The following is a 12,752-nucleotide window of genomic DNA, read 5'->3' as shown; positions in this document are numbered from 1 at the left end:
GTCAACTCACCACTCACACCCTCACCCACTCACACACCTCCTCACACGTCAACTCACCCACTCCACACATCACACAAACCCTCACTCACACGTCCACTCGCCCACTCACACAACCCTCACCCACCCACCACGTTAACTCGCCCACTCACACACCCTCACCCACTCACACACCCTCACTCACACGTCCACTCCCCACTCACACACCCTCACTCACATCGTTAACTCCTCCACTCACACACCCTCACTCACACGTCAACTCACCCACCTCACACACCCTCACTCACACGTCAACTCGCCCACTCACACACCCTCACTCACGTCACTCACCCACTCACACAACCCTCACCCACCCACACGTTAACCTCGCCCACTCACACACCTCACTCACACGTCAACTCACCCACTCACACACCTCACCCACTCACACACCCTCACCCACTCACACACCCTCACTCAACCGTCAACTCACCCACTCACACACCCTCACCCACTCACACACCCTCACTCACACGTCAACTCACCACTCACACACCTCACTCACACGTCCACTCACTCACTCACACAACCCTCACCCACTCACACACCCTCACCCACTCACACAACACTCACGTCACAAGCTCAACTCACACCCCTCACTCACACGTCAACTCACCCACTCACACCCTCACCCACTCACACACCCTCACTCACACGTCAACTCACCCACTCACACCCTCACCCACTCACACACCCTCACTCACACGTCAACTCACCCACTCACACACCCTCACTCAACGTCAACTCGCCCACTCACACACCTCACCCACCCACACGTTAACTCGCCCACCCACACGTTAACTCGCCCACTCACACACCTCACCCACTCACACACCTCACTCACACGTCAACTCCCACTCACCACCCTCACTCACTCGTTAACTCACCCACTCACACACCCTCACTCACACGTCAACTCACCCACTCACACACCCTCACTCAACGTCAACTCACCACTACACACCCTCACTCACACGTCAACTCACCCACTCACACACCCTCACTCACACGTCAACTCGCCCACTCACACACCTCACTCACGTCAACTCGCCCACTCACACACCCTCACTCACGTCAACTCACCCACTCACACACCCTCACCCACCCACACGTTAACTCGCCCACTCACACACCCTCACTCACACGTCAACTCACCCACTCACACACCCTCACTCACACGTCAACTCGCCCACTCACACACCCTCACTCACGTCAACTCGCCCACTCACACACCCTCACTCACGTCAACTCACCCACTCACACACCCTCACCCACCCACACGTTAACTCGCCCACTCACACACCCTCACTCACACGTCAACTCACCCACTCACACACCCTCACTCACACGTCAACTCGCCCCACTCACACCACCTCACTCACGTCAACCCGCCCACTCACACCCCCTCACTCACGTCAACTCACCCACTCACACACCCTCACTCACGTCAACTCACCCACTCACACACCCTCACCCACCCACACGTTAACTCACCCACTCACACACCCTCACTCACTCGTCAACTCACCCACTCACACACCCTCACTCACACGTCAACTCACCCACTCACACACCCTCACTCACACGTCAACTCACCCACTCACACACCCTCACCCACACGTCAACTCACCCACTCACACCCCCTCACTCACACGTTAACTCAACCCAACTAACACACCCTCACTCACCACGTTAACTCGCCCACTCACACACCCACTCACACGTCAACTCACTCACTCACACACCCTCACCCACTCACACACCCTCACCCACTCACACACCCTCACTCACACGTCAACTCACTCCCACTCACACACCCTCACCCCACTCACACACCCTCACTCACACGTCAACTCACCCACTCACACACCCTCACCCACTCACACACCCTCACTCACACGTCAACTCACCCACTCACACACCCCTCACTCACACGTCAACTCGCCCACTCACACACCCTCACCCACCCACACGTTAACTCGCCCACTCACACCACCTCACCCACTCACACACCCTCACTCACACGTTCAACTCCCCACTCACACACCCTCACTCACTCGTTAACTCACCCACTCACACACCCTCACTCACACGTCAACTCACCCACTCACACACCCTCACTCACACGTCAACTCACCCACTCACACACCCTCACTCACACGTCAACTCACCCACTCACACACCCTCACTCACACGTCAACTCGCCCACTCACACACCCTCACTCACGTCAACTCGCCCACTCACACACCCTCACTCACGTCAACTCACCCACTCACACACCCTCACCCACCCACACGTTAACTCGCCCACTCACACACCCTCACTCACACGTCAACTCACCCACTCACACACCCTCACCCACTCACACACCTCACCCACTCACACACCCTCGCTCACACGTCAACTCACCCACTCACACACCCTCACCCACTCACACACCTCACTCACACGTCAACTCACCCACTCACACCCTCACTCACACGTCAACTCACTCACTCACACACCCTCACCCACTCACACCTCACCCACTCACACACCCTCACTCACACGTCAACTCACCCACTCACACACCCTCACTCACTCACACACCCTCCCTCACCCTTCACCTCACCCACTCACCCCCTCACCCACTCACACACCCTCACTCACACGTCAACTCACCACTCACACCACCCTCACTCACACTCCCCCTCACCCTCCACACCCTCACCCACCCCACACGTTAACTCGCCCACTCACACCACCCTCACCCACTCACACCCTCACTCACACTTCACTCCCCACTCACCACCCTCACTCACTCGTTAACTCACCCACTCACACACCCCACTCACACGTCAACTCACCCACTCACACACCCTCACTCCACGTCAACTCGCCCACTCACACCCCTCACTCACGTCAACTCACCCACTCACACACCCTCCCCCCCCACACGTTAACTCGCCCACTCACACACCCTCACTCACGTCACTCACCCACTCACACACCCTCACCACTCACACACCCTCACCCACTCACCACCCTCACTCACACGTCAACACTCACCCACTCACACACCCTCACCCACTCACACACCCTCACTCACACGTCAACTAACTCACCTCACCCACTCACACACCCTCACTCACACGTCAACTCACTCACCCCTCACACCCTTACCCACTCACACACCCTCACCCACTCACACACACCCTCACTACACGTCAACTCACCCACTCACACACCCTCACCCACTCACACACCCCTCACTCACACGTCAACTCACCCACTCACACACCCTCACCCCACTCCACACCCTCACTCACACGTCAACTCACCCACTCACACACCCTCACTCACACGTCAACTCGCCCACTCACACACCCTCACACCACCCACACGTTAACTCGCCCACTCACACACCCTCACCCACTCACCACCCCTCACTCACACGTCACTCCCCACTCACACACCCTCACTCACTCGTTAACTCACCCACTCACACACCCTCACTCACACGTCAACTCACCCACTCACACACCCCACTCACACGTCAACTCACCCACTCACACCCCTCACTCACACGTCACTCACCCACTCACACACCCTCACTCACACGTCAACTCGCCCACTCACACACCCTCACTCACGTCAACTCGCCCACTCACACACCCTCACTCACGTCAACTCACCCACTCACACACCCTCACCCACCCACACGTTAACTCGCCCACTCACACACCCTCACTCACACGTCAACTCACCACTCACACACCCTCACTCACACGTCAACTCGCCCACTCACACACCCTCACTCACGTCAACTCGCCACTCACACACCCTCACTCACGTCAACTCACCCACTCACACACCCTCACCCACCCACACGTTAACTCGCCCACTCACACACCCTCACTCACACGTCAACTCACCCACTCACACACCCTCACTCACACGTCAACTCGCCCACTCACAACACCCTCACTCACGTCAACCCGCCCACTCACACACCCTCACTCACGTCAACTCACCCACTCACACACCCTCACCCACCCACACGTTAACTCACCCACTCACACACCCTCACTCACACGTCAACTCACCCACTCACACACCCTCACTCACACGTCAACTCACCCACTCACACACCCTCACCCACACGTCAACTCACCCACTCACACACCCTCACCCACCCGTCAACTCGCCCACTCACACACCCTCACTCACACGTTAACTCACCCACTCACACACCCTCACTCACACGTCAACTCGCCCACTCACACCCCCTCACCCACCCACACGTTAACTCGCCCACTCACACACCCTCACTCACACGTCAACTCACCCACTCACACACCCTCACTCACACGTCAACTCGCCCACTCACACACCCTCACTCACGGTCAACCCGCCCACTCACACACCCTCACTCACGTCAACTCACCCACACACACACCCTCACCCACCCACACGTTAACTCACCCACTCACACACCCTCACTCACACGTCAACTCACCCACTCACACACCCTCACTCACACGTCAACTCACCCACTCACACACCCTCACTCACACGTCAACTCACCCACTCACACACCCTCACTCACACGTCAACTCGCCCACTCACACACCCTCACTCACGTCAACCCGCCCACTCACACACCCTCACTCACGTCAACTCACCCACTCACACACCCTCACCCACCCACACGTTAACTCACCCACTCACACACCCTCACTCACACGTCAACTCACCCACTCACACACCCTCACTCACACGTCAACTCACCCACTCACACACCCTCACTCACACGTCAACTCACCCACTCACACACCCTCACTCACACGTCAACTCGCCCACTCACACACCCTCACCCACACGTCAACTCACCCACTCACACACCCTCACTCACACGTCAACTCGCCCACTCACACACCCTCACCCACACGTCAACTCACCCACTCACACCCCCTCACTCACACGTCAACTCGCCCACTCACACACCCTCACCCACCCGTCAACTCGCCCACTCACACACCCTCACTCACGTCAACTCGCCCACTCACACACCCTCACCCACCCACACGTTAACTCGTCCACTCACACACCCTCACCCACTCACACACCCTCACCCTCACTCACGTTAACTCGCCCACTCACACACCCTCACCCACTCACACACCCTCACCCTCACTCACGTTAACTCGCCCACTCACACTCACTGTAGGGGCGAGCGCTGTTAGCGATCACCTACGAAGGCCAGCACAGCACCAGGTACTCATTTGAGGCCGAGTCGACCTAGGGGAGCCCCAGGACCCGTCCAGGTGATCGTCCCCGGTGCGAGTGGCGAGCACGAAGCCGCTGCACAGACAAAGACCCCCCGAGTAGCCTCGGCAGAGTGTTGGGGCAAGTGCCGCTAGCGAGCAGCCGCTGTGAAGGCGACCGCCCGTGATGCGCTTGAGACACCTCAATCCTCCAGCGCGTCCCAACAACCACCACAACAACAACCACAACAACAACCACAACCACCACAACAACCACAACAACAGATCTACGGCCACGTCGCCTTACCGGCTGCTGCTGCTGCTGCTGCCCCGGCTGGATGGAGGCGCCTGCGGAGCTGCGCGCGAACTCGGCGGGTCGAGCGCAAAGTGGCGCCCAGCCCGACGCGTGGGCAGCAGCAGCACTACACAGCCCCGCCCCCTCACCCCCCCTCTACCCCCACCACCCCCCTCACCCCCTCCACCTCACCCTCTACCCCCACCACCTCACCCTCTACCCCCATCACCTCACCCTCTACCCCCGCCCCCTCACCCCTCTACCCCCACCACCCCCTCTACCCCCACCACCTCACCCTCTACCCCCACCACCTCACCCTCTACCCCCACCACCTCACCCTCTACCCCCACCACCTCACCCTCTACCCCCTCTACCCCCACCACCCCCCTCACCCCCTCCACCTCACCCTCTACCCCCACCACCTCACCCTCTACCCCCTCACCCTCTACCCCCACCACCTCACCCTCTACCCCCACCAACTCACCCTCTACCCCCCTCACCCTCCACCCCCTCCACCCGCTACCCCCTCCACCTCACCCTCTACCCCCTCACCCCCTCTACCCCCCTCACCCCCTCCACCCCCACCACCTCACCCTCTACCCCCTCTACCCCCACCACCTCACCCTCTACCCCCCTCACCATCCACCCCCTCCACCCGCTACCCCCCTCCACCCTCTACCCCCTCGCCTAAGCCCCCACCCCCTCACCTCGGCCCCCACCCTCTCGCCTCAGCCCCCACCCCCTCGCCTTAGCCCCCACCCCCTCGCCTTAGCCCCCACCCCCTCACCACCACCCCCGTAGGAAACGAAGTCTCCAATCAAACTTGATTTGGAGCTTTCGTGACTGCAGGGACTACTCTTTGGTTCTTTTGGTAAAGTCGCGTAGAAAGACAAATAAATTAAAGAATAGCATACTACGTTTCGATTGCAACACAAGCACTCATCATCAGGTGTTGCATTGCATTACATTTCCAAATTTTACTAAGTTTGTTTGATTAAGTTAGTTTTCTCGTGTTGTCGCTCTATTATTATTTCCTGCAGTCACCAAAGCTCCTAATCTCGCATTGACATGCTAATTACCCACCCCCCACTCTCTGTTAAAGGCCTCGACACAGAGGCGTTGTTTCTCTGTGTGCCTATGTGTGTGTTTCTCTCTCTCTCTGTGTCTCTGTGTTGTCTCTCTCTGCTTGTGTGTGTCTGTGTGTATCTGTGTTGTGTGTCTCTCTCTGCTTGTGTGTCTGTCTGTTGTTGTATACTAACCCTTCTTCCAAAATTGAGATTAATAATATTTGATGATATTTTTATATATTATCTTTTTACTTGTTTTTTTAATGAATGAAACACACCAAAGCGCAGCAAACTGCAAAACACCAGGTGTTGTTAAGTAATGAACTGGAGGAGGGCTAGGATGGCAGAATTTGCAACCTTGCTTCAAGGAAAGATAAGGCCTGATGAACGGGCACATGTCACCCGTGCAGGCGGCAGAGACAGTGGGAGTCTCTCTCTGCTTGTGTGTCTGTCTGTGTGTCTCTGTGTGTGTCTCTCTCTGTGTCTGTGTTGTCTCTCTCTGCTTGTGTGTCTGTCTGTGTGTCTCCTTGTCTGTGTTTTGTCTCTCTCTCAAATTTAGCAACCTTTGAAAGAACGTAATTAACCAGGTGGGGTGTTGGCTGTTGTGTTGGCCGACTCTCTGTGTTGTATTGCATTGTATTTCTAAGTTTACTATGTTTTTTTCTCTTTAATTTGTACCTGATGATGATTGTTTGTATTGCAATCGAAACATCGTATGCAATTCTTTTTTCTTTCTACGTGACTTTACCGAAAGAACAAAATAGTGATGCTGTCTCCAATATTAGTTCCGCAGCACTCCCACGTGAACCCGTCTGGATTGTGCGCGCGCCCCAACTTCGCCCGCAATAAAGTTGGGGCGGGGTGGTGCAGGGATGAGAACCTCAGCGCCGACCTCAGCGGCCACCAGCGAGCATTGAAACCGCGCGCGCACTAAAATAGACCCGTGCGCTAGGCAAGTAGTAAATAAATAACGAGTAGAGAAATCGTGTCTTTTTGTTATTTAAAATGTACGGGAAGGCGAGGCTGAGTATAGGTGCGTCTTGCACATCACTGTGAGCCTTAGGTGCGAAGACCAGCGGGTGTAAATGTATGCATACGCATTACAATGGATATGTTAATCTGAGAATATGCAGTACTTCTCTTGTCTGTTGGATTAGTCACAGTTAATTAACATACATTGGAACGCTAATTGTGTTCAGTTTTCAGCACGTTTTGCTACGTGCGGTGCAAAAGGAGTTCAACATACGTACATAAATTATGTTTATCTCAGAATATGCGCTACATATTACCGGTCGGATTAGTCAAAATTTACACGAAGGCTTTTGCGATCAACATCCTTGCCAGCAAGGACATTCAATTGATGTTGATGGTTTGTGTAAAACGAATTGTAACTGGCCAAGATTAATTAGAAAATCTATTTAAACTGAGAGAAATACAAATAATTGCAACCGTTCTAATTGCTACAAGCTCAGTACTGCTTATTATCAAGTATACACTGTTTAATTGCATGTCTATACGTTGATCAACTGTAACTAATCCGACCGGTAATATTTGTACTGCACATTCTCAGACTAACATAATTTATGCGTGTATGGTGGACAACAAACGAAACACAAAAAGCATTCCAGTATATGTTGATTAACTGTGACGACACATTGGTGGTCTGGCCACACGGCAAAGATACACTGAAAGCATTTCAAAATCATCTCAACTCGCAAAACGCATCCATCCAGTTCACCATGGAAGTGGAAGCTGCCAGAACTCTACCATTTCTGGATATTCTGCTCGGACGGGGTAGACATCTTGATAAGAGCAGAAATCTGCTCTTATCAAGATGCTCATTCATCGAGCCAAGATAGTGTCAGATGGTGACAGTCTGGGAAATCACAGAGCATCGAATACCAAAGCCAAATCAAATAACAATAGTAATTAAAAAGATCAAAATACCGTACATTGTGGGAGTAACTGATAAACTAGCCAGATGTTTGGCAAAACAAACATCCGAGTCAGATTTGGCATGGTACATAAAATACAAAAATGTATATCTGGTATAAAAGATGTATTACCGAAGCTATCAACAGAACGTGTGTACAGGATTAGCTGCACGCGTGGTAAATGTTATGTTGGGCAAACAGGACGAATGATCAGCACAAGACTAAAAGAACATCAGAGAAATATAAAATAATCCCAAATACAACTGTCAGCAGTAGCAGAACACGCGTGCCAACAAGGACACTTAATTGATTTTGTAATGCTGAAGTTCGGTGCAAAACTAGCTACTACTGGCCAAGACTAATTAGATAATGTATCGAAATTGAAAGACATCAAATTAACTTTAACCGTTCGGATAGCCTTAGTACTGCGTGGAAGCGAATAATCAAATAATACATTTTTGAAAAGCATGCATACGAAGGGCAGCGTACTTCAATAGAGATTACCGTTAGTAGGGCTATTTTAATAAACACAATAGACAGGAAGGACAAGTTCAAAGGGCTCGCATAATGCACATGCATAATGCACATGCATAATGTACGTTGCCTCAGTAATCCCCCCCCAGCCCCACATTGTGCAAGACGCAGCTGCGTGGTCACCACATCGACGCCTCTATATAAGGAACGAAACAGTTAAAGTTCTCTACAAATCTGGCTGTCGCCTGATGAAGCCAGTTGTACTTACTGGCGAAACGTCGTACTCAGATTGTAAATGTTGTGGATTGGCTCTTCAACACACCGCTGTGCTGCACTCGTATACTACACTATACACTACTATACACTAGTGCTGTACTAGTGACGAATTGGCACGTTCTGTTTACGTGACAACCCTTACTAGTTGGCTGTGTCGGGTGGTGTCGAGTTTTAGCGACACATTTATATCTTTACGCGATCTAACCCAAAAACCTCTATTATACAGTACCGTTCTTATAATTAAGATTATTATGCATTAACTTAAGAAGGAACCACTCAGACTCCTCTGTGTTAAACAACTTTAATGTCTAAAACACTAATATGCGAACACACTTATGATCGGAATTCTCAACACGGTACTCCTGAAGATGTCCTACTCAATGATCCGTACAATTAACCCTCAATGGTTACGTTTGTTAAAACTGAGCAACAGAACGATCGGCTAATTTCTCAGAGTAGCGCGACCATTAACGGCGATAGGGAAAGTCCTTAAAAAAAGAAATATGACAATACTCCTATACGAACAGTGATAAAGAGGCATGTACCCAAGGCAAAAGTAGACTTCAATTAATTCGTTGGTAAGATTATGTAATAAAAAAAATGTCCCGCAACAATAGTATATGTGCGAGTGTATGTTTAGCTAACAGATGCTTATCAATTGGCTACTGGGGCTTCAATGAGAACAATAGGCTACCCCCCTCGGAGTCGCGCAACCACACACGAGATAGTCGGATACTTATAAATGTCTCGTGTGTCATCATTGGGTGCATTGGTAAGATTATGCAATTAACGAAATGTCCTGGAACCTAGTGTGTGGCAGTGTGCCTGTTTTTATAACAGTGGTGAGCGGTAGTGTATTGGTTAGCGCGCTGCGCTACGGCCAACACCGGTGACGATTATCTGAACCGGTCCTGGGCCTCCGCTAGGTCGACTCAGCCTCAAATGAGTACCTGGTGCGGTGTGTAAATATCACCACTGGGGAGACAAAGGCGGTCGGGCGTGGTGTTGGCCACCCACCCCCTCGTGTACTGTTCCAGCTTTCATAGGTGCTCGCTAACAGCACTTGCCCCCACAGTCCATGAAGGCTATACGGGGGATCTTTGTCTTTGTTTCCCTAACAGATGCTAATAATTGGCTAATGGGACGTAAATTAATTCGCGGCCAAGATTCTGTGATCAAAAGAAAAATCTCAACACAATAGTAGTGTTCCTTTGAGTGTGTAGATTCGTAACATAGATGCTTATAAATGTTTAGTGTGTCATCAATAAATTCATTGGTAAGGTTATACAATTAACAACCGTATTAATGCAACTCAATGGACAGAATAATTCATGCTTTTGACGATCAGCTAATAGTTAACGCACCACCTCGCGACGGCCACCCTTTTCGAAACACAAAGAAAACTTTTGGAGCAATCTTATTCGTCCCGATATGCGCGTTATGTGTGTGTGCGTTGTCTTCTTGCTAACTCTTGAGCCAGCGGAAGCCGAGGTGCAGCGTTGCTTGTCACGAACATACCTCGCACGTGGCTGGGGCGATGGGGTTGGTGCGCGCGTGCGTCCAACACCCGGCGCTCTTTATCTTGGCCGCGCCAGGCTCTCTCGTCACTGCTGCTGGGGTGGTTGTCGGCACGATGTCCGCCGTCGGCGGTGCCTGTGCGCGATGATCCCGTCGTCAGCGAGCGCTCGCAGCTCGCCCGCTCTTCGCCATGCGTCACCCCCCTGGGCACGAGGCAAGGTTGCTGCTTGCCACCTTTGCTGAGTGCGCTCGGCTTCCAACTCCGCACGCTCCGTGGTTCGTCGTTAGCCGCTGCGTTGCGGCTGGACGTGCGAGTAGCCGCTGGCTTGCAAGATGCTCGCTTGGTGCTCCCCGCCCTTCCTCCAGGAGGGCTCCTGCTGTGAGCTGCTTGTCCGCTGGATGGCTCAGTGGAGAATCAACTTTCAGCGATACCGCCTGTCAGCACTGAGCTCAGCACTTAATAATGATACATAGCCCCTCTCCTCTGCAAGGCTTCGGCACCCACGGTTGATTGTGGGACCCACCCCCAAAGCTTCTTCGTTATAGTTTAAAATCTCCCACCTCGGCTCGCCTTCTCACAAAGGACCAGGATTCCTTTGATTTCGCTCTCAGCCTGTGTGAACAGCTCTGCAGTTGGCCCTCGGAGTGTTTGACTGGTTTTGCAACTTCCTGCCATAAAATAATCTGGAAGCGGTGGGGGGGTCAGAGGGAGGTTCCTTTGGGCCCTTTTGTCCGGTTGTCTTTATTATCGTCATGTGTCCATTCACCTTCTGGGCAGCACCCCCCCCCCTCTTCCATCACGGGGTGGAGGTGTTACGGTTTTTTTCACCTCAAACTCTCAAAGAGGGGCGCTGTGGCATTTGAAGTCGTGACATATTGTGCACGGGTTGGAAGTTGATAAAAAATAAAATATTATTTTACACCTCGTATAGCTTGCTACCGTACCACTTTCCGCAGTTTAGACTCTGCAAGCAACTCAGAGTACGTTTTGAGCAAAGTTTACAGCACTCACGTCGTGGTTTGGAATCCTTGCACATCTCCATATATATAAAAGGCAAAGTTGTGAATGTGTGTGTCCGTTCAAAATGTTTAGCGTACTTTCCGACATGCAACAAACTGGAAATTTGCCATGTGGGTTCTTCCCAGACTATTGTTGTATCTATGCCCTGTTTTCCGTTATCAATATTAAGAATAATTTTTAACAAAAATGTTTTTTTACATATCTATATATCTTTTTTTAATTAAACAATGAAAACAACTCACTTCTCCTCACAAGCACACCAGGAATCCATGAAACATGGAGGGCCGTTATAATGATAAGAATTCGGTCACAGAGAGGTCATAGACATCCAGATGGACAAAAAGATGGATGGACTAACCTCCCAAGACATCTGGAGATGTACAGATAAGGTGCAGAGTAAAGGATAATAACGGTTGCAACTCGCGTTTTCTTAACGTTTTCCTTACCGAAAAGTAGAAACTTAACAAAGAGAATTAACCAACAAAAAATAGTTTTTTTTTATTAGTAGTAATTCCCTTATATTACTCGTATTCACCGCATACATATTATTTAGAATTATATGTTTCCTACCTACATGACCTTCCTAAAAACTAAAGAGTACGAATTCCAGAAAGCTTAAGTGGAAACATAGTTACACTTAACCTCAGGACATTAAAAAAAAATAACTCAGAATAAAACACCAATCTCTGGGGAACTAAACTTGGCGAAACCCTCAAAATAATGATGTGACGAGGATTATTACGAATATTCATTAAACATAGACGAATGATTACCACGATACTAAGACCGAAGGAACTCATAAAAAAAAAATATCAAGAATAAACGTAACACACAGGACCACATAAGGATCGCATACATCTCCTCGACCACCTTTGTCTTCCAGC

General features: G+C 51.5%; 1 protein-coding gene across 1 annotated transcript in view; it reads right to left on the bottom strand.

Moving 5' to 3' along the window:
- Positions 1 to 5,663, bottom strand: part of LOC133345676 (uncharacterized) — a 42,244-nt gene extending 36,581 nt beyond the window's left edge. The window contains exon 1 of the mRNA XM_061556640.1: positions 5,591 to 5,663. The gene's annotated coding sequence lies outside the window, so the exon portion shown is untranslated. The remainder of the gene's footprint in view (positions 1 to 5,590) is intronic.
- Between the last annotated feature and the right edge of the window lie 7,089 nt (positions 5,664 to 12,752).

Source organism: Lethenteron reissneri, chromosome 22 (assembly GCF_015708825.2).
Source record: "Lethenteron reissneri isolate LAM-NWPU_2019-01 chromosome 22, ASM1570882v1, whole genome shotgun sequence".
NCBI classification, from domain to species: domain Eukaryota; kingdom Metazoa; phylum Chordata; class Hyperoartia; order Petromyzontiformes; family Petromyzontidae; genus Lethenteron; species Lethenteron reissneri.
Note: the sequence above shows the minus strand (reverse complement) of the source record. Positions and strands in the feature narration are given on the sequence as shown.